This window comes from Hypanus sabinus, chromosome 18 (assembly GCF_030144855.1).
Source record: "Hypanus sabinus isolate sHypSab1 chromosome 18, sHypSab1.hap1, whole genome shotgun sequence".
Taxonomy (NCBI): Eukaryota; Metazoa; Chordata; class Chondrichthyes; order Myliobatiformes; family Dasyatidae; genus Hypanus; species Hypanus sabinus.
This window is the reverse complement of record NC_082723.1, coordinates 22,393,721-22,416,610: the sequence shown is the minus strand read 5'-3', so window position 1 is coordinate 22,416,610 and position 22,890 is coordinate 22,393,721. Positions and strand designations below refer to the sequence as shown.

General features: G+C 43.9%; 1 protein-coding gene across 3 annotated transcripts in view; it reads right to left on the bottom strand.

Moving 5' to 3' along the window:
* The window catches only part of garnl3 (GTPase activating Rap/RanGAP domain like 3), a 457,411-nt gene that overhangs the window by 11,904 nt on the left and 422,617 nt on the right, over positions 1-22,890 (bottom strand). The gene's annotated exons all lie outside the window — the stretch shown is intronic.

Genomic DNA, 22,890 nt, shown 5'->3' with positions numbered 1-22,890 from the left:
TGTGACTTTCCTCCATCAGATCAACCATGCCTTCCCCAACAGTATCCAAGGTGACATACCTGTTGTGGAGAAGGATGGCCACAGGGGTACTCTACACTGGCTCCTTAACGCCTTTCCCCATCCTGACTCTCATCCATTTTTCTATGTCCTGCACTTTGGGTGTAACTATCTCTCCGTGTGTCCTACCTATCACCCTTTCAGCCTCCTGAATGATCCAAAGTTCATCCAGTTCCAGCTCCAACTCCTTAATGCAGTTTGTTAGAAGCTGTGGCAGGATGTACTTCTCTCAGCTGTGGTCATCAAGGACACTGGAGGTCTCCTTGCCTTCCCATATCCCACAAGAGGAGCATTCCACCATCCTGCCTGGCATCTCTACTGTCCTAACTGAGCAGATATAAAGAAGAGAAGGAAAAAAAAGTTTGAGCTTTTCTTTCCTTTGCTTTCTCTGACTGAAGCCTTGAAGAATTAGGAACTAATACACATTTTTAGAGTGCTGTAGAGGTATTGACTGTGTTTTACTTTATTCTGTATCTTATATAAATATTGAAATAGGTACTCAGTTGAAAGGTCGTTTGTCTGTTTTATACTTTTAAAATTATTTCCATGACACTTAGGACTTTATTCCTTCAAACACAGAAGATTGAGAGGAGATTTGATAGGGTTATACAAAATTATGAGGGGTATAGATGGGGTAAATGCAAGCAGGTTTTTTCCACAGGTTGGGTGAACCTACAACCAGAGGTCATGGGTTAAGGGTGAAAGGTGAAAAGTTTAAGGGGAACAACAGGGGAAAGTTCTTCACTCAGAGAGTTGTGAGAGTGTGGAACGAGCTGCCAGCACAAGTGGTGCATATGAGCTCGATTTCAATGTTTAAGCAAAGTCGGGATGGGTACATGGATCATAGGGGTATGGAGGGCTATGGTCACAGAGCAGATCGATGGGAGTAGGCAGTTTAAAATGGTTTCAGCATGGACTAGATGGGATGAAGGGCCTGGTTCTGAGCTGTACTTTTCCTTGAATCTATGACTTTGGCTCACTAGAGCTGCCGCTTAACTGGGACTGATCCTGATGTGCCCTAATATAAATAGAATTAAAATCCTAATGAATCTTTTGCAACATGAAAACGTGCAGCAGGAGGTACAGCAAATTGTTGACCTTTGTGGGGTGTACCAGTTGCGCGAAATGAAGTCAGAAACTCATTAATCTCTTCCCAGTAAGGAAGCAGTAAATGACAAGTGAACTGCGCTTGTTCTGACAAGCTGAAAAACATACAAGTCATTCCTCCAGTGAGTAGCGAGGCAAAGTGTGCAGCTGCAGGTCCAGGAGAGGTTTCCCCTGAGGGAGGAGACAGCACTGGGAATAAGAGGTAGATGGGCTTTGTCTATACTTCTCAGTACCCAAGTAAAGCAGCCAGCATTGTCAAAGATCCCAACCAGCCCAGACATTCTCTCCTCTCCCCTCGGGCAGAAGATAATAAAAACCTGAAAGCATATACTGCTGAGATCAAGGACAGCTCTTATCAGAACCATACATAGTCAGCTGGATTGAGTTGGACTCTGACCTTGGCAATTTGCTTGCAAACGTTTCATCGCCACGTGAGCAGTCATCATCAGTGCGCTGTTGGTTGTGGTGCATCCTCTAGAATTTTGCCTGCCTTGGCTCATAAATAGGATTGAGGCCCACGTGCTTAGTCATCAAATTGTTCATGGAAACCCAGGCTTCCAGGCCATGGCCAGTCAGATTTCTTCCCCACATCACAATTGCGTTTCCATAATGGCAGCCAATCAGCTGATTGATAAGTATAAAAAGGCCAAGCATTCGGAGGACATCACCGTTAACAGCGCACTGATGGTGTCCCCTCGTAGGGTAACAAAACATTTGCAAGTAAGTTGCCAAGAACAGAGAACCGCTCAACCCAACCATCAACCACCTGAGTTACACATTTTACAAATGATCTCTAACTATATATAGTTCCCTAGTATGATAAGATGGACACTTGACCTCATGATATGCATCTTTATGCACTTGCACCTTATTGGTTACCTGCTCTATGCATTCTCTGTAGCTTTTATCTTCTAATCTGTATTGTTATTGTTTTACCAGTTCCTTAAGGTTGTTATAGCTGGAGGTAGTCATGGGGGTAAGCTCCCACTACCTATTACATGCTCCCAATGCTATGCTCCTCTGACAACCAAGTCCAGATCCTGGCCTTCATGCCTAGCTTAACTACTAAGGCTGGTAGAACTGCTTCTACTGACTGGAGAAGGGGCAAAGGTGGGTTACTGGCACCTTAAAACCAGTCACTTTGGACAGATGGGGCTCGTCAGCCACGGTTGGCAGCTCATCGAGGAGAAGGAAAACTCTGATCTCAAACCCCCACTGCCTTGCGGCTATACCCACTCATGTGGAAGGCTTCTGGAGTGAATCCTGAGGGAAAAATCCCAAAGGGGAGTCCCTATGGCGGTTCTACATTGGGTTCAACGCTGACTGGCAACTCCTGCACCAAACTGCTGTCTCTGCCATTCCTTTGGGTCCATCAGATGCGTGAAGAGGTGAAGCTTGCTCTCCATATTGTACTGGACAGGATAGTGTACGTATCTAGACACCTAGGACACAACATCCTTGGTCAACTGTGACCAACAGAGGCCTCATCATCACTGATTTGCCTTATTCTGCCTCAATGCGCTGTGTAGTAATCTGATCTGTATGAACAGTATGCAAGATAAGCTCTTCATTGTATCTCAGTACATGCGACAGTAATAAATCAGCTCCACTTCTGATTATGTGCAACGATTATCAAGGGGCACACACAAAATGGTGGTGGAATGCAGCAGGCCAGGCAGCATCTGACGAAGGGTCTCGGCCCGAAACATCGACTGTGCTTCTCCCTATAGATGCTGCCTGGCCTGCTGCGTTCCACCAGCATTTTGTGTGTGTTGCTTGAATTCCCAGCATCTGCAGATTTCCGCATGTTTGATTATCAAGGGAAATGGTTTCAAAAGAATCTGAGTAAAGAAGTTCCAATCATATGAGAGCCTGAGTGATCACATCTGGAAAATAATGTGCACATTTGCTCTCCCTCAGGGCGGACATTACACTTGTAATACAGGGAGGTCTGTGAGAGTTCACCGGACTGAAAATAAAGCAGCCCAAATCTGTGCAGACAGCAACAAGTCTCAAGATATTATAGGAATTGCAGAGGAGAGATCAAGAAGAAAAACAGCAATGAGGTAGAGGGTCAGTCTGAACATATCGATGAGGGGGTGTTGCAGGGGGCTGCATCATCCTCCTCCTTTTTCCTCAAAGGTCAGGTGGCCATCCATTTCAATTCGACTTCCCATTCCCATTCTGACACGTTGGCCCATGGTCTCCACTGCTGCCTTGATAAACACACTCAGGCTGGAGGAGCCATCAACCTGGTGGGGTGACATGAACATCGATTTCTCTAACTTCAAGTTATTTCTCCCCATCACCCTTCCCGCTCTATTAACAAGTTAACAAATTTGACAACATCTGCCTGTGATATTAAATCTGATTTCCATTTCCCCATTCAGCCAGAATGGCCACCCCTCTTACTCCTTTCTCTTCTTCTCATCTGCCCATCATCTCCCTCCTCCTTCCCTTTCTTCCATAGTCCACTGTCCTTTCCTATCAGATTCCCTTTTCTTCAGCCTTTAACCCTTTCTACCTATCACCTCCCAGTTTCTTAATTCACCCCACCCCTCCCCAATGCACCCACATTCCCCGTCATCTGGTTTCACCCATCACCTGCCAGCTTGTACCTCCTCTCCCCCTTCCTGTCCAGTCCTGAAACATTGACTGTTCATTCCTCTCCATAGATACTGCCTGACCTGCTGAGTTCCTCCAGCACTTTGTGCGTGTTGCTATGAGGAAAGTATAACATGAAAACACAATAAATAGGAGCAGGGGTCGGCCATCTGGCCCATTAAGCCTGATCTGCCATTCAATAAGATCATGGCTGATCTGGTCATGGGCTCATCTCCACCGACCTGCCTTTTTCCCATAACCCTTAATTCCCTCACTATGCAAAAATCCATCCAACCTTGCCTTAAATATAGTTAATGAAGTAGCCTCCATTGCTTCATTGAGCAGAGAATTCCACAGATTCACCAATATCTGGGAAAAGCAGTTCTTCCTCACCTCCATCCTAAATTCACTCCCCCAAATCTTGAGGCTATTTCCCCTACTTCTAGTCTCACCTAACAGTGGAAGCAACTTTCCTGCTTCTATCTTATCTATCCCTTTCATATATTGTCACACATTTTGCTTTTTTTTTTAACTAACTGGGAAGAAAACAGGCAAATAATTTAGCCAACTAATAAATTGCTACTGCAAAGCTCCAAGAGTTTATAGATGGAAACTGGGGACGGAATTTCTGCTTTCATTGCTTGCCAACATTTTTGTTAGTCCTTTACAGTACATTAAATATATATGAGTATGTTTGTGATAATAAACCAAATTAAATACAATCACTGTTTCCTGAATATGATGAAAGACAGACCCTGTACTTGTACTCTGGAGCAGTTAACAAATGTCATCCTTCTGGGACTCCATCAGTGGAAAAAACTTGAGTCCAAATATTGGAGATCAGACAGCAGGGATTGCAGATGCTAGAATCCACATCAATGCCTCTACTTCCTCAGGAATTTGGCACGTCTCTGTCGACTCTTACCAACTTTTATCACTGCACCATAGAAAGCATTCTGCCTGGCTGAATGTCAGCTTGGTACGGCAACTGCTCTGCACGTGACCGCAAGAAGCTTCAGAGAGTTTTGGACGCAGCTCAATACATCATGGAAACCAGCTTCCTTTCCATGGATTCAGTCTGTACTTTTTGCAGTCTCAGTGAAATAGCCAGCAAAATCAAAGACCACACCCAGCTTGGACATTCTCTCTCCTCCCTTCTCTCATCGGGCAGAAGATACAAAAGCCTAATAGCATGTACCATCAGGCTCAAAGACAGCTTCTGTCCCAGTGTTGTAAGACTACTGAATGGTTCCTTAGTACAAGGCCGACTTTGTTGTGTTCTTGCATCTTATTGTCTACCTGCACTGTACTTTCTCTGTAGCTGTTACACTTCATTCTTCATTCTGTTGTTGTTTTACCTTGCTCTCCCTCAATGCACTGTGTAATAATTTGATCTGTATGGACAATACAAGCTTTTCACCTTATCTCAGTATGTGTGACAATACTTTACCAGATCTAATCTGACGGAGGAACTCTTCTGTTGGAGGAAAGGAACTGTTGACTTTTGGGGTCTAAACCTTGAATAGGGACTAAGAGTGGAGAGGAGAGGTGAATAAATTTCCCCTTGTTTGTAGGTATGTGCTACAATCTGAGGGATTAAGGAGATTGTAGGTAGAGGATTAATGTGGGATTAGTGGAATTGGATGCTTGATTTGGTGCAGACTTGGTGAGCCAAAGGACCTGTTTCCACACCTCTCCGTAATTCTGTGGCCATCAGTTCCCATTCTGGCTGAAAGAATCCCAAGCCTTAGTTCCAATCCTTCTTGCCCTGAGTCCCATGCTAGCCCCAAAACTTTGTCCCTTATCCTCTGCCTAGTGGGGAAGCCAACCTTGCACCCAACATCGGTAAGACCAAGGAATTGATTGTAGTCTTCAGGACAGAAACTGGGAAAACACACACCAGTTCTTATTGATGGTCAGCAGTGTAAAGGGTGTTCAACTGCAATATCTCTTAAGATCTATCCTGGGCTCAACATATTGATGCAATTACAATGAAGGGCTATATTTCATTAGGAGTTTGAAGAGATTTGGTGAGGCAAATTTCTACAGGTGTAGTGTGGAGAGCATTCTGATTGGTTGCATCACTGTCTGGCGTGGAGGTGTCATCGCACAGGATTGGAAGAAGCTGCGGAGGATTGTAGATTCAGCCAGCTCCATCTTGGGAACAACCCTCTGCACCATCAAGGATATCTACAAAAGACAATATCTCAAGAAGCCGGCATCCATCGCTAAGAACCTTCATCATCCAGGACGTGGCCTCTTCTCATTCTCCCTTCTCATTAGTATCATCAGTGAGGAGGTGTAGGAGCCTGAAGTGGTGCTTTGGATAGGGAGAGCATCAGAGAAACGCTTAAAGCACTCACGAGATGCTCCTTCACTAATCCCATGGATACCAGTGAGGTTCCTGCTTAAGAAATACCAACATTACTCCTGGATTCCATCTCGTGCTTTCTCAGCTGCTGTTATCAATTACCATTCGTTGGACTCTTGACCCTACAAACTATCTTGTTGTGATATTGCTCCTTAAGGCAAATATGTGCTGGGGGCAACCTGCAAGTTATGGCGTGATTCTGGCACCAACGTAGTATTCCCACAGTTTAATCCTAACCAATACGCCTTTGGGATGTGGGAGGAAACCCATGCAGACATGAGGAGAACGTATAAACTGCATAAGAAAACGGCACAAACTGAACCCCAGTCACTGTGATAGCATTATGCTGACCACCATGCAATTGTACCTCCTAAATCTCGTGTCCATTATTCACAATAATAAACTGGCTTATTATTATTATTATTATTATTATTGTTTCGCAACAAGACCCTTCTTCAGAACTGAAAGGTCAACTGTTTACCCATTTCCCTGAATGCTGCCTGACCTGCTGAGTTCCTCCAGCATTTTGTGTGTGTTGCTTTGGATTTCCAGCATCTGCAGAATTTCTCGTGTTTATTTTGATAGTATATTTACTTTGAACTTCAAGTGGCCACTCAAATTATGTTATACATATTCCCACTGAAGATTCCAACAGTTAAGAAAAATTTGGATAGCTATGTGGCTGGGAGGAATATGGAGGGCTATGGTCCAGCTGCAGGTTAATCCGATGAGGCAGAATAATACAGCTCAGCATGGCTAAATGGGCCAAAGGGCCTGGTTCTGTGTTGTAGTATTCTAAGACTCTGTTACTCTAAGAAAAGTACATGTGGTAAAATCTAATGCTGAACATTAAGCCGGGAAACATCCAAGTGAATTGCTGCCTCACCTCTTGAGTCTCTCCGGCATTTTCTGTCTTTAATTTGGATTTCCAGCAACTGCTTTTTTAATATTTTAATTACAGTATCTGGATGATTGGATAACTCCCCTGTCAATCAAGTCCAGGAAGATTACTAGGCATGATTGACAGTGGAATTACCCAATAATGCCCACACCGTAATTAAACAGCAAGAGATTTAATTTGTTTGTAGCCTCCGCACAATTCTTAGGCATGCAAAAGACGAGTAAATCTGCAGATGCTGGAAGTCCAAAGCAACACGCACAAGATGCTGGAGGAATTCAGTAGGTCAGGCAACATCTATGGAAAATGAGCAAAAAGGGGACAAATGAAATACAATGTTGGAAAATGCATCGTCATGCACTTTGGTAGAAGAAATAAACACGCAGACTATTTTCTAAACGGAGAGAATTCAAAAATCTGAGATGCAAAGGGAGTCCTTGTGCAGAACACCATAAGGGTGAACTTGCAGATTAAGTCAGTGGTGAGGAAAGCAAATGCAGTGTTAGCATTCATTTCAAGAAGTTTGGAATATAAGAGCAGGGATGTGATGCTGAGGCTTTATAAGGAAACGGTGAGGCCTCACTTTAAGTACTGTGAACAGTTTTGGGGTCCTTATCTAAGATAAGATGTGCTGGCCTTGGAGAGGGTTCAGAGGAGGTTCACAAGAATGATTCCAGGAGTGAAATGTTATCACATGAGGAACATTTGATGGCTTTGGGCCTGTACTTGCTGGAATTTAGAAGGATGAGAAGAGATGGTGACTGAAACCTTCTGAATGTTGAAAGGCCTAGACAGAGTAGATGTGGAAAGGATGTTTCCCAGTGTGGGGGAGTTGAAGACAAGAGGGCACAGCCTCAGGACAGAGGCGTGTCCATTCAAAACAGAGATTTCTTTAGCCAGAGGGGGGTGAATTTGAGGAATTTGTTACCACAGGCAGACATAGAGGCCAGGTGTTGAGGTGGAGATTGATAGATTCTTGATTGGCCACGGCATCAAATGTTATGGGGAGAAGGCTGGGAACTGGGGCTGAGGAGGGGAAAAAGGATCAGCCATGATTGAATGGCAGAGTAGACTCGATGGGCCAAATGGCCTAATTCTGCTCCAAGGTCTTACGTTCTTATGGAAAAGCGTAAACAGCTGACGTTTCAGGCCGAGTCCCTTTATCAGGACCATCATCTTGGGTGAGTTGTTTGTAAATGGAAATGGTGCATTTTACCATATGTTTCGACGTACAAGTGACAAATAAACCTGAATCTGAATTCACTTTTGGTGAATGCACACTACAATGAAAGGGGAGGCTACAATGGTTCTATCCTTCACTCCCCCCACTTTTCTAGCATGCTTTAGACATTATTGTACAATCTACTTCGAGGCTGGTTGAACATCCCATCCTACATCCAATTTACCACCTAATGTTGGCTGTTAGCACAGAAGGTCAAGAAAATCAAAACTGCTCAAGTTGCAGGAGGATCTGAAGACAGGTAGATATACTGGCCACTGTATTTCCCTAGTGAGGGAAATGGGGAAAATATGATAGGATGAAGAGAGGATTGATATAAATGGGTGCTTCAGAACCAGGATCATGTTTGTTATCGTTGACATATGTCATGAAATTTGTTGCTTTCCAGTAGCAGTAGAGTGAAATACGTAAAAAGTACTATAAATTACAATAATGTAAAATAATTTAAAACCTGGTGCAAAAGGAGAGCAAAAATAGTGAGGTAGTGTTCATGGGTTCATTGTCCTGTCAGAAATCTGATGGTGGAGGGGAAGAAGCTGTTCCTAACACATTGAATGTGTGTATCTGGGCTCTTGTACCTTCCCTCTGATAATAGCAAGGAGAAGAGGGCATGTCCTGGGCATTGCAGGTCCTCAATGATGGAAGTCACCTTTCTGAAGCATCGCCTTTTGAAGATGTTTTCAATGGTGGGGAGTATTGTGCATTTAATATTTTGGAAGTATTTGGGTAACATAAATATATTGTTTGATTAAGCGTTCTTGTTTGTTTAAATAATTCATTATGGGTTATATGAAAACATAAGCAAATCGCATAAATCATGACTCTACCACGTGATACCTAAGCGCCTTACTTAAAGAACAAATTTAGACTCGCATCTCCCTTGACTTTCTTGCTTTTCTTTGAATTTGTTGAATGTTTTGAAGCTGCAAAACATAAAAGGGAGGCTAGTGCCCAAGGCACGGTGGAGATATGTCCCTACATACAAGGAGGTGTAAGGCGCTCCTTTCCTCTGCCAGCCTGCAGGTCACCCTTGGGCAAGGTGTAGCACCTGCTTAGCGCCCCCCCCCCCCCCCGCCCTATCCTGATCAAGGTCATGTGAACCCATGGGAGCAGGCAGTGGATGGTCATATGAGCAGTTGGTACTTATCACAAGTCCTGGTTATGCAACCACTGACACCAGGCAGACAATCTCTGAAGAGTATTGATAATGGCTGGGGTCACCCGTCTTGTAAAGACACTGCCCAGAATAAGGCAATAACAAACTACTTCTATGGAAAAATTTGCCAAGAACAGTCATGGTCATGGAAAGACCATGATCGCCCACATCATGCGGCTCGGCACAGAGTGAACGAGCTCATGCCCATGATGGAGCTGGCTGTGTTTACAACGTTCTGCAGCTTTTCCCAATCCTGTGCAACGGCCTCTCAATGATGCACCCACCGAGAATGCTCTCCATAGAAATCTGCTTAACACTTTGGTGACGTACCAAATCCCCTCAAACTCCACATAAAACGTAGCTGCAGATGTGCCTTCATAGTTGCATCAATATTATAGGCCCAGCAGAGATGTTGAAACACAAACCAGCACTCCCCACCATTGGCTTGAAGGGTCTGTTTCAATGCTGTGTGATTTGAATGGCTCTGTTACAGAAACAACTTTATAACTTCACGGAAAAGCAAATAGTTATAGACAATAGACAATAGGTGCAGAAGTCGACCATTCGGCCCTTCGAGCCTGCACCGTCATTCTGAGATCATGGCTGAGATCTACTATCAATACCCGGTTCCTGCCTTGTCCCCATATCCCTTGATTCCCCTATCCATAAGATACCTATCTAGCTCCTTCTTGAAAGCATCCAGAGAATTGGCCTCCACTGCCTTCCGAGGAAGTGCATTCCAGACCCCCACAACTCAATGGGAGAAGAAGTTTTTCCTTAACTCTGTCCTAAATGACCTACCCCTTATTCTCAAACCATGCCCTCTGGTACTGGACTCTCCCAGCATCTGGAACATATTTCCTGCCTCTATCTTGTCCAATCCCTTAATAATCTTATAAATTGCAGTCAGATCCCCTCTCAATCTCCTTCACTCCAGCATGTACAAACCCAGTCTCTCTAACCTCTCTGCGTATGACAGTCCGGACATCCCAGGAATTAACCTTGTAAATCTACGCTGCACTTCCTCTATAGCCAGGATGTCCTTCCTTAACCCTGGAGACCAAAACTGCATGGTCTCACCAGGACCCTGTACAAATGCAAAAGGATTTCCTTTAAGTGCTATGGTTCCTTCTTTACGTGCCATGTCATATTCCGTGGCTGATCAAGGTCTTTCCTTGACCATAATTGCTCTTGGCAAACCTTTCTACAGAAATGGTTTGCCACTGCCTTCTTCTGGGCAGTCTCTTCACAAGATGAGTGATCCCAGTCATTACTCTTCAAGATTGTCTGCTTGGTGTCAGTGGTCGCCAGGACTTGTGATATGCACCAGCTGCTCATACAGCCATCCACCACCTGCTCCCATGGCTTCACATGACCCTGGTGGAGGGGGCAAAGAGAGACATGCAGGCTAGTGGAGGGACGGAGCATCTTACACCTCCTTTGCTAGAGTAGTATATCCACCCGCCACACCGAAGGTTATGGTATTGACATACTAATTATGGTATTGACTTATTAATGTGTTTCTACTACCTTTTCTGTAGATGAATGTAGCAAAACACTCTAATTTGATAGGATAATATACGTAGCTTGTGTTCCAAATCCTGTCTCTGGAAAATCAACAGATTGAAGGTTTTATGAGTGTTAGAGTACTTAACGATTAAAGAGCACGTTTGCACCAAAGACGTTCTTCATGATTTTATGCAGTGGGGCTTCTGGACTGATAAATCTAAGCATTTTCCTTCTCTTCTTACCTGTCCAGAAAGTTCTATTTGACCTTCAACTGAAGTTAAGATGCATTTTCCTCGCCCCACAACGTCCCCCTATTTATCGAGCAGAGCTGTTCCACAAGGTTTCGGAGAAACGTTGTCCAATAAAGATTGAAATGGAAATATAAGCTCAAATTGACGGGTTAATTCGATGGGATGCTGGGCGGCTTGGCTCAAGGGGCCCGCAAGCACCTATTCCACACTGCTAATTAATTAATTAGCAAATAAACAGACAAATAAATAAATAAATATCAAGAACACACTTACAGAAGTAGCTTACAGCAGTATTCAAAAGGAGGGTAGGAAGGTGAGGGAGTTAGAGGCGGTTAGTGCTGAGGAAGCAGGGAGTCTGCAGAAGGACTTAGATTAAGAGAATGGGCAAAGAAGGGACAGATGGGATATAGTGTAGAGAAGTGTATGGTCATGCACTTTGGTAGAAGGAATAAAGCTATAGACTATTTTCTAACAGGGAGCAAATTCACAAGTCAGGGGTGCAAGGGGACTTGGGAGTCCTTGTGCAAGATTTCCTAATGTTAACTTACAGGTTGAGTTGATGGTAAGGAAGGCTAGTGCAATGTTAGCACTCATTTCAGGAGAACTAGAACATAAACTCAAGGTTGTAATGCTTAGGTTTTATGAAGCATTGGTTAGACCTCACTTGGAGTATCGTGGATGGTTTTAGGCCCCTGATCTAAGAAAAGTTGTGCTGGCATTGGAGAGAATCCAGAGGAGGTTCACAAGAATGATCCCAGGAATGAAAGGGTTAATGACACACTCAACAACTTCCAAGTTAGATGCTTGTATTAGAATTGCAAAGACACACTAGACCATAAGACGCAGGAGCAGAATTAGGCCATTTGGCCCATCAAATCTGTTCCTAAAATTGATTGCAAATTATTATCCTTCTCAACCCCATTCTTCTGTCATCTCCCTGTAAACTTTTACTAATCAAGAACTTACCAACCTCCACATTAGATATACCCAAAGACTGCAATAGGTTTCAATGAGAACCCCCCTATTCCAGTGAGTACAGGTCCAGAGACATCCTTTCATTCTCCAGAACATTCACATGAACTGATTTCAAACAAGAGAAAACACACAAAATGCTGGAGGAACTCAGCAGGGCAGGCAGCATCTATGGAAAAGAGTATTGTTGACATTTCGGGCCAAGACCCTTCAGCAGGACTAGAGAAAAAAAAGCTGAGGAGCAGGTTTAAAAGGTGGGGGGAGAGGAGGGAGGTGACAGGTGAAACTTGAAGGGGGAGGGATGAAGTGAAGAGCTTGGAAGTTGACAGTTGAAAGAGGCAGAAGACCATGGAAGAAAGAAAAGGGGGGGGGAGGAGCACCAGAAGGAATCGATAGGCAGGTAAGGAGATGAGAGAGGGAAAGGGGGATGGAAATAGTGATGGGGGAGGGGAGTGCATTACTGGAAGTTTGAGAGATTGATGTTCCTGCCATCAGGTTGGAGACTACCCAAACGGAATATAAGGTGTTGTTCCTCCAACGTGAGTGTGCCTTATCTCGACAGTGAAGGAGGCTGTGGATAGACATATCGGAATGGGAATGGGAAATGGAATTAAAATGGGTGGCTGGGAGATCCCGCTTGTTCTGGTGGTCAGTGCGTAGATGCTTAGCAAAGTGGTCTCCCAATGTAAGTTGGGTCTCACCGACGTGCAGCAGGCTGCACCGGGAGCACCAAACATAGAAATTGATCCCAACAGACTCACAGGTGAAGTGTCGCCTCACCTGGAAGGACTGTTAGGGCTCTGAATGGAAGTGAGGGAGGAGGTGTAGGGGCAGGTGTAGCACTCAGTCCACTGGCAAGGATAAGTGCCAGAGAGATGAATGGACAAGAGAGTTGTGTAGGGAGTGATCCCTGTGGAAAGCAGAAGTACGGGTGGGGGAAGGGAAAGACTTGCTTGGTGGTGGGATCCCGTTGGAGATGGCAGAATTTGTGGAGAATTATTTGCTGGCGGCAGAGGCTGGTAAGATCGTAGGAGAGGACAAGAGGAACCCTATCCTTGGCAGGGTGACGGGAGGATGGGGTAGGAGCAGACGTGCGTGAAATGGAAGAGATGAGGCTGAGGGCAGTGTTGATGGTGGATGGTGGGAAACCCCTTTCTTTGAAAAAGGAGAACATCTCCTTCATTCTGGAATGAAAAGCCTCCTCCTGAGAGCAGATGCGGCACAGACAGAGGAATTGGGAGAAGGGGATGGCGTTTTTACAAGTGACAGGGTGGGAAGAGGTATAGTCGAAGTAGCTGTGAGAGTCCCTGGGTATATAACAGACAGCAGTAGATAATGTGTCTCCAGAAATAGAGACAGTGAGATCGCAAAGAGAGAGGGTGGGTTGGAAATGGACCAGGTAAATTTGTGGTTAATACATGTGAACTGCTCAGGTTAGCAGGACCAGTGTTCCTGGCACTGGTCTCCCAATACACCAAACATGATGAAAACTTAAACTGAAAGAGCAGATCAGGGTTGTATTTAACAGAGTGTTGGAGAATGAGGGGAGATTTGATGGAGAGGGGTATAGATAGGGTAAGTACAACAGGCTTTTTCCACGGAGATTAGGTGAGATTAGATCTAAAGATCATGGATTAAGGGTGAAAGGTGAAGTATTTAAGGAGAACCTGAAAGGGAGCTTCTTCACTCAGAGGGTGGTGAAAGTGAGGAACGAGCTGCCAGCAGAAGTGGTGGATATGAATTCAGATAAGTATATGGATGGGAGTGGTTTGGAAGGCTATGTGGGTCATTGGGACGAGACAGAATTAGCACAGACTAGATGGGGCAAAGGGCCTGTGTCTGTGTTGTAGTGTTCTATGACTGTAAATGTGACACTAATCCAACGGGAGTTCAATCTGGCCTGGGGTTCAATCACTGGATTCGGTGCTCCAGCAACCGCTTGGGACCGAGTCAGATGGTTCATCAGTCTGGCTTGATGGAGTTTAATCTATAAAATGAACACTTGGCTCCAAGTGTGTCTTGAAATGAGATCAAAACATCACTGCTCTTGTTTCATTCCTTCCTTACATGTTCCTATATGAACACCTGATGACTCTCCAGTGGGTCAGGGTCAGGGCCAATCCCAATCCCTAAATTTTAGAGGCTGCCAACTCTCCTGGTTTTGGTAAGTGTTGTAACCGAGATGTTGCCTCTCCATAAAGGGTTTGATTTCAACACTTAAGAGAAATTTCGATAGTACGTGTACGGGAGGGATATGGAGGGCTACAGTCCGGGTGCAGTCTGATGGGAGTAGGCAGAATAATAGCTTGGCATGAACTAGATGGGCCGAAGGTTGTGTTTCTATGCTGTATTGTTCTATGACTCTATGACTCCCTCAGAAAGATGACAGCTCCCTAACACTAAGGACCTGATGAAGAAAAGATGGCAAATGGAGATCTGTACTTCACACACAGAGGAGAAAGGGGTAAGATTGGGAGATGTGGATATCCTTTCCCATTCCTGATGAAGGGTCTTGGTCCAAAACATCAACTGTTTATCCCTCTCCATAGATGGTGCCTGACCTTTTAAGTTCCGACACCATTTTGTGTGTGTTGCTTTTAACATGTTTTATGGAACCCTTCAGCGACTGGATACAGTATATATTTCACCCATAACGATAGGATGAACTCTTGATTTCACAATCTACCTCGTTATGATCTTGCACTTTCTCATTTACCTGCACTATTTTTGATAGCTTTGTGTTGTTATTCTTTTATCAGGCAGAGATGCAAAAAGCCTGAAAGCACATATCACCGGGCTGGAGGTCAGCTTCTCCTCCAAGAGGACGACAACCTTGTCACTGGGTTTGGAGGCTTGCGTACCTCAATGACCCGAAGAGCTATGTTGGCTGGAGTCTGAGTAGATCCCCCATGCCAAACAGATCAAAGGTTAGACGACAGACTAATTGTGGTCCACTGGTCCTCCAGGTTCGGGGGTTCAGCTCAGGGATTACAAACCTGACTGGTAAAACAAAATTGTTACAGAAACATCTGTCACAACCTGGGGTCATTTTTTTAAAAAGTGGTTTTCTGTTTGTTAGTTAGTTTGTGGTTCCTTGTCTCACGAAACTCAGACAAGTTCTTCTGTGTATTGTGAGAGATTCAAGTTCATCAGAATTCTGTTAGTTTTGCTGATTAATTTCTGGAATAAATCTTTAGTTTTAGTTGCTTAAGTGATTTCTACACTTAAGTTCGCTAGTGACCCTTACAATAGCAATGAAGAATCCATTACACCCTTATATATAGGAGCAGAATTAGGCCATTTGGCCCAGAGAGTCTACTCTGCATTTCTTCATGGCTGATCCAACTTTCCTCTCAGCCCCAGTCCCCTGCCTTCTTCCTGTATCCCTTCATGCCCTGACCAATCAATAATCTATCAACCTCTGCCTTAAATATACCCAATGACTTGGCCTCCACGGCTGCCCATGGCAAAGCATTTCACAGATTCAGCACACTCCGGCTAAAGAAACTTCTCATCTCCATTCTACAAGAGTTCCTTCGACACGTGCATGCGACTGTATGGAACGAGGACCCTGAACCACAGCTGGAGCGCTACAGAGAAGATGGCCAAGGACAGAGATGGAGGATCTTCATTGCTGCCCTGTGTGCCAGTGACGTAAGTAAAGAACAGCTTCTATCCATTGTTATCAGACTATTGAAATGGAGCTCTTGTATGATAAGATGGACTTTCCGCTTTGCAATCTATCTCGTTATGATCTTTCACTTTACTGCTTACTTGCACTGCAATTTTGTTATTGTTTATCTCATTCTAGCTCAATGTATCGTATAAGCAGGATGCAAGACAAGCTTTCTCACTATATCTTGGTACATGTGACAAAAATAAACCAATAAGAGAAGATGATTCTATATTTTGCGGCTAACGAACAACACTTGCCAATGGTTACCAAGAGTTTTTGTAGGTTTTAGGTAAGGACTGATTTACAGCAAGCTGAGGTAAAGAACTAGGAATGCAACTAAAGAAACTGCAGGGTTCTTCAATAGAAGAATCATAGAACATAAATACGGACCATTTTCTCATTGAGGGTGGGGGATGAAGGAGGCAGACATCAGGCATTTGGACAGGTACTTGGATAGGAAAGGTGTAAATGTATGAACCTAAAACAAATGTAAGCACACTTATGAGGTGTTTGGACAGGCATGGACCGGAAAGGTGTAGAGATAATGAACCTATTGCATGCAAATGGGATTATGGTGTATAGGCTTCATGGTTGACCGAGAGAGGTGGGCCACGAGGGCTGTTTCTGTATTGTCAATTTGGAAATTCTGTGAAAATGATTGGATTGGACTGTGACCAATCACTGAGCAGAAGTACGTTAAGAAAGCTACCTTTTCAAAATGATATACTGGACAAATTTCAATATATGAAGTCTTTCTTTCAAGCTATTTACTATGCAGTTGGATTTTATAATATTTTATAGCATCTGGTAAGCAGTTGACCATTTGGACATAGGATAGTACAGTCCCTTTGGCTCACGGTGTTTTGCCGACCTTTTGTCCTGCTCTGAGATCAATCTAACATAGCCCTCTATTTTTCTATCATTTATGTGCCTAAATAAGAGTCTCTTAAATGCCCCGAATGGATCTGCCTCTATCACCACTCCCAGCAGTGCATTCCATACGCCAACACTTTCTGTGTAAAGAACTTACCTCTGACATCACCCCCCCCACATACTTTCCTCAATCACCTTAAAATCATAACCACCCCCACCCCACAATCCTCACTCACAGACAGTCTAAACTGGGAAGTGCAAATTAAATTTAAACCATATTCAAGAATGATTGAGTCAGAGATACCAAAGCCATACCAAAAGGGTTATATAGTAAGCGTGCACATATTTTAACAAGTTGTTAAAAACTGGACAATTTTGACTTACCGAGAAGTCAGCTTATAGAACATTCTTAGGGAGAGAACCCTTACACAACCCAGGAATTATCTCTACAAGCCATCCCTAGGTTACAGAGACGGGTTTACAAACAATGCCGTCACATGGGGTGGCACAATAGCATCCTGGTTAGCACAACGCTTTACAGTACCAGCGACCTGGGTTCAATTCCCACTGCTGCCTGTAAGGAGTTGGTATGTTCTCCCCTTGACTTTGTGGGTTTACTTTGGGTGTTACCCCTACAATCCAAAGATTTACCAGTGGGTAGGTTAATTGGTTATTTTGCATTGTCCTCTGATTAGGCTAATTAGGGAATTGCTGGGCAGCAAGGCAAGAAGGGCCAAAAGAACCTGTTCCACAATGCATTGCAAATAAATAAATAAATTGATAGATGATAGATCAACAGATAGACTCCCACAATATAATTACATTCAAATGTCTGATGCATTTGATTAGTCAGCTGTTTTGGAATAGCATGGGGTTTTAAATTGGTTGCTATGTTGTAGGAATGGGAATGCAGCCTTGGAATCCCACTGGAACTTAAGCAGGACAAGGCATTATACTATTGGCAGTTACACCGATAAACATCTTTTCCCTCCAAAATGGCAGCAAATTTGGCAGAGACTGGCAACAGTTTTGCTGTCAGCTGGATTCTTCAAGTACAATTACAATCAGCAAAATATCTTTATCATCCTTCAACATTTTGATTACATTTCCAGCTGAGCATTTCTGTGTTGTCAGACTGTGTTCCTGATGTGAAATCCTGGAGCGAATCCAAAACTCTTCAAGTTAGGAATAGTTTTTTTTGAAGGCGAATTGGCTGAATATCCAAAGGAGGAGGGTTTGCAGGGACATGGGAGAAGAGCAAGAGATGGACCCTCAATTGGCCCTTCAAGGATCCAGAAGAAAAAATGACCAGCGACCTATCATCTGTTAGACCCAGAGTTCAGATTCACCACTCAGGTCATAGAATGCAGAATTGTCCAGAACCATAGGGGCCTTTCTGACCTTAAAAAACCTATTCAAAGTTGAAAGTACATTTATTATCAAAGTATATCTGCAGTATGTTATCAGACACAAACTTGAGATTCATTTTCTTGCAGGCATTTATAGGAAAAAAGAAATAGAGTTTATGAGAACTATAATTAAACAAAGAGATGAATAACCAATGTGCAATAGACAAACTGCACAAATAAAGATAATACTGAGAACATGAGTTGTAAAGGGTAAAATGAGTTGCAATGAGCTGTAACTCTACAGTCTACCTTTCCCTTCTACACAAGCTATAGTCCTCCATTTTTCCTCCAAGCAGGTGCCAATCGAAGTATCTTGTATATATCTTATTGTATCAGCCTCTACTAGCACCCTGGCAATGAATTCCAGGCACCTACCATTCTCTGAATAGAAAACCTACCTCTAACGTTTACCTTTAACAGTCCTCCACTCACCTTAAATGGACGTCATACTGTATGTTATGCTATGTGAGCCTAGGTCCCCTGGCAACCCAAGGTGCCCAGTGAAGTGATGCTCTTTAGGGGTCTGATGCCTGTTGGTCAAAGTTCTGGGTTGCCAAGGCAAGACCAGCAAGCCTTAGATGGGTCATAGCAATCTTGCAAAGAGGAAGCAGCTTTCTTATTGACAGGACACTGGAACAGTGTGATAATGCCTGGGACCATGTTTTAAACCACCCTCCTTTCCTACTTAGTTTGTATGTATGTATGTCTGGCAACTGTTAGTCTCGCAAGACCATAGATCTGCACCTGGAAAGTCTTCTCCAGGGTGCAGGCCTGGGCAAGGTTGTATGGAAGACCGACAGTTGCCCATGCAGCAAGTCTCCCCTCTCCACGCCACCGATGTTGCCTAAGGGAAGGGCAAGGGCCGACACAGCTTGGCACCAGTGTCGTGGCAGGAGTTGTCAGAGTGAGGTTGAAGACAACGTCAGACTGCCCTAGGGACTCCAGCTCCGTATTTGTCTTCAGGGTTTACTCCCAAAGCCTTTCCCATGAGTGGGTATGGCTGCAAGGCAGTGGAGGTTTGAAATCAGAGTTTTCCCTCTCTTAGCTGGACTGCCTTCCCAGGCTGACCAACTCCATCTACCCATCTCAGTTCAGGGTTAGCAGGGTTGTCATGACCTCTCTATTGACAGGCTTCCCTGCTTCTGTACTGCTCACTGGCTGCAGAAAGTTGCTGGGGTGGAGGGTCATACAGTTGTGGAGTTTAGCTAATTATCTTCTCCACACAAGCCCACTGCCTGCCACATTTCTGAACTTTGCTGTGAACAACTTACTGGAGGATGACCATTGCCAACAGTGCCCTGATTGCTGCTTTCCAAAGGGTTAGGTGAAGTGTGAGAGGTAAATTGAATGGAGTGTTATGACTTTTGATCCTGTCTTGTGTTACAAGCAACTCAGACTGCTGGCTAAGACATTTAGTTTGGTCTCTGACATAATTGCTCATACACTCATGTGTGTCCTTGCTGGGTGGCTTTCTCTTTACTGTGAAGCCCTCACCTTCTTGCACTGCAGCTGCCATCAATATCTCTGCCCGGGCAATAGCAGCTCCAGCTGACTGAAGACGCAGGGCTTCCAAATGAGCCCCTAGTCAACACTGGTCTGTTTTAATGGTGATCTCCCTCTGCAAGGGTAGCATGTGCTCGTACAGCCTCCGCCTTTGCGAGGCTCAGTCTGCTGATGACCTGCACAATGACGATGGACTGTGATGAGAACTGTGTGCTTTGTCTATCCTGTAGCGTTGTGTGGTTTGTGTGTGGTATCCCTCATCCATGACGCTTGTTATTCACCGCCATTGGCTCTCCGTGTGCTACTCGGCCAGCTTCATTCCCGTCTTGTGACTGTACGCTGAGAGAGCCGGGAGATGTAGACAAGTGAGATGGCAGAGTTGGAACTAACCAGTCTTGGTAACGTTCCAAGAATCATGGGTGAGAGATATAGGGTAGAAATTCGTGCTCAAACTGTGAATGATGGGTTTACTGAAGTTATTTCAAAACTGAACCATCATTTGCGTGGAGAAGAGCACAGGAAGAAAGAGTAAATTTTGAAGGGACTTGGGAAACCTCAGAATGAGAAGAACTGGACATCATGCGAAATCCCTCCCATTTTGTTAAAAAGGCAAATGGTTTTGAGCAGCTTAGGGAGCAACCCTCTTACTATGCAAAAGAGCAAGTCGATTTGTTCAGCTCAGAGAGGAATCCCCTTATTTTGTTAAAAAGCAAGTGGATTTGGGCAGCTCAGAGGGGAACCCCATTATTTTGCCTGGCACTATCACCGACAGGTGGAGCATCAAGGATGAACATTCATGGAAGGGACCATTACAACTGCTGGTATATGTCTTCTTCTGCCTCGAGAAGTGCTGGTTGTTTTGTACAAACATCACTTCCTGTTTTTGAGCTTTTTTTAACATCACTTCCTGCACGGGTTAATTGAGATTTTGACTTGAAGCACACATGGGAGAAAGACATCTATCTCCATCCACTTCTTATTTGCCCGTGAAACAGCAATATTTGTTAGTCTTGAGCTTGTTAATATTGGTAAACAGTTAGAAGATATACCTTGTAGGAAGTATTATGTTTATTGCTCATCGCTATTAAGCTATTGTTGCGTCTCGAGCTCACTAGGGTCCACGGCTAGCTATAGAATGTTGCATGTTCAATGCTGGTCGTGAGAATAATCGACAATATTAGTGTACTCAAGTGTGCAACAATTCTGTTTCAAATTTAATACAAGTTTTACTTAACTTCCGTTAGTTTCACAAAGTTTTCCCATTTAAAAACCCTGAAGAAAGCTTCAGCTCAGGTGGTATTTAAGAAGGTGTTTAGCTCCCTGCCTAGCTTTGTACACAACACACTGCAAGGGCAGTAGATGGCTGATTGGAGGCAAGAGACGCGTAGGTAGCATTTTACATGACCGTACCACCTGTCGCAAGCTGATGGACGAAATGGAAAGGCAAATGATGTCAGGTTTTCCAGAGGGGCAACTAAGTACCTCTCCACCCTTCACATACGCTGGTCTGGACAGACTGTGTTTAGTAGACATAGGCCAAACTCACAGCAAGCGATGGGCAGTGCTCTTTACCTACCTGAGCACTCAAGCTGCTCACGTGGAAGTGACCGAATCCATGGAAGCATCTAGCGGCATTAATGAGCTGAGACAGTTGGATCAGCCATGAATGAATAGCAGAGCAGATGGACCGAATGGTCTGCTTCAGCTCCTATATCTTATGGGTCAAGCAAGAAGTTCTTCAGGCCAGTGTCTGAGATTGTTCTCCTTCTGATAAAGTGGGGCTGAACTTTGTAACCTGTTCTGTTAACCGTTTGTGGCATCTTTATAGATGCTAGGTGGGGGGTGTTCAGCCTTTTATTTTGAAATATAGCCCTACTGTCTCTTATTTGGATAGCTCTCCCAACTTTAATTTTGAAATTCAGTTGGACCATGTCAGGAGGGCAGCATTTTATTTTTGGTCAGCTTGAAGCACATATACACAACCCTTTCACTCACACCATAAAAATCGTCTGTAAGTGTTCAGAAAGGAGAATGCTATCTGAGCAATATTTTGTTAACTGTATGTAAAAAATTTAGTCCCGATTATAGGTAGTTTTTGACTAGCCTTGGTAATTTAATGCAAGGAAAGAGCCGAAGTTTGATGGATTTAAGCACTGGGTGGACTGGGGAAGATTAGATACAGGCTGAATCGAGGCAGTGGGGCCCAGGCACAAGAGTAAATGGAAGCAGCAGGGCCCAGGTCTGAAGCAAGGAATAACCCAAGGTCTGGATGATTTAAGTGCCAAGCCAGATTGAAAAGGTCTGGGTATTGGAACTGGAGGCAAAGGATAGGCTGGTTCAGCCTGTTGTTCAGTGAGGTTTATTCATCTCTGAGCTGAATTGAGACTTCAGCCTGCAACTAACAGGCTCCTGAATCAGCTGCTAGCTTCATTGCTCTCACTTTCGTGAACTTCAATTCTGAATGCGATTTGCTTACTTTTACTGTTTGCATTTTTTTTTCTGCATGTTGGGTGTTTGACAGTTTTTTTAACGGTTTCTCTCAGATCTCTTTGTTTTGTGGCTGCCTGTAGGAAACAAATCTCAAGGTTGTATCTAGTGTACATACTTCGATAATAAATATACTTTGACTATGAATGCTTACATGATATTAATCTTCTCGCATACTTTAAAACTTTGCATACTCATTGTATATAATATTTGTTTATTTTACATGTAAGTCCGGGCTTTATATATTCCTAACCTCCTAGGAATGTGAGACTTAATCATCATAAGTCTGCTGCATTAAGTGCTTACAGTATTTTTCTGGTTGTCCTTCAGTTTTAATCTTATTCAGTTGTATGTGTGAGTGCTGCCCAATAAAGCACCTGGAACTTAGACGTTACATCCTCACCCCTGTATTCAGCTGAGTGGAGTTTGGCTTGGAGCTGCGTTGTGTACGTGTAAGGAGTTCAGTACAGTGGGCATGCTATACAGGCACTGGAATATGGGGCAAACCTTGTGGGCTGCCCCCAGCACACCCTTTGATTGTGTGGGCTGTTAACACAAACAATGGATTTCACTGTATGTTTCAACATACATCGGATAAATAAATGAATCTGGATCTGACTCTTTACAAGTCATGTTCTCAGTATGGTTTTTATTTGCAAAGCTTGACTTCTTTTGCACATAGGTTACTTGTCAGTGTTTGTTTTCAGTAAAAATAAATTTATAAATTTATAAATTTTATTTAATTTCTTTTTCCCCCCTGTATATAACTGCAAGAAA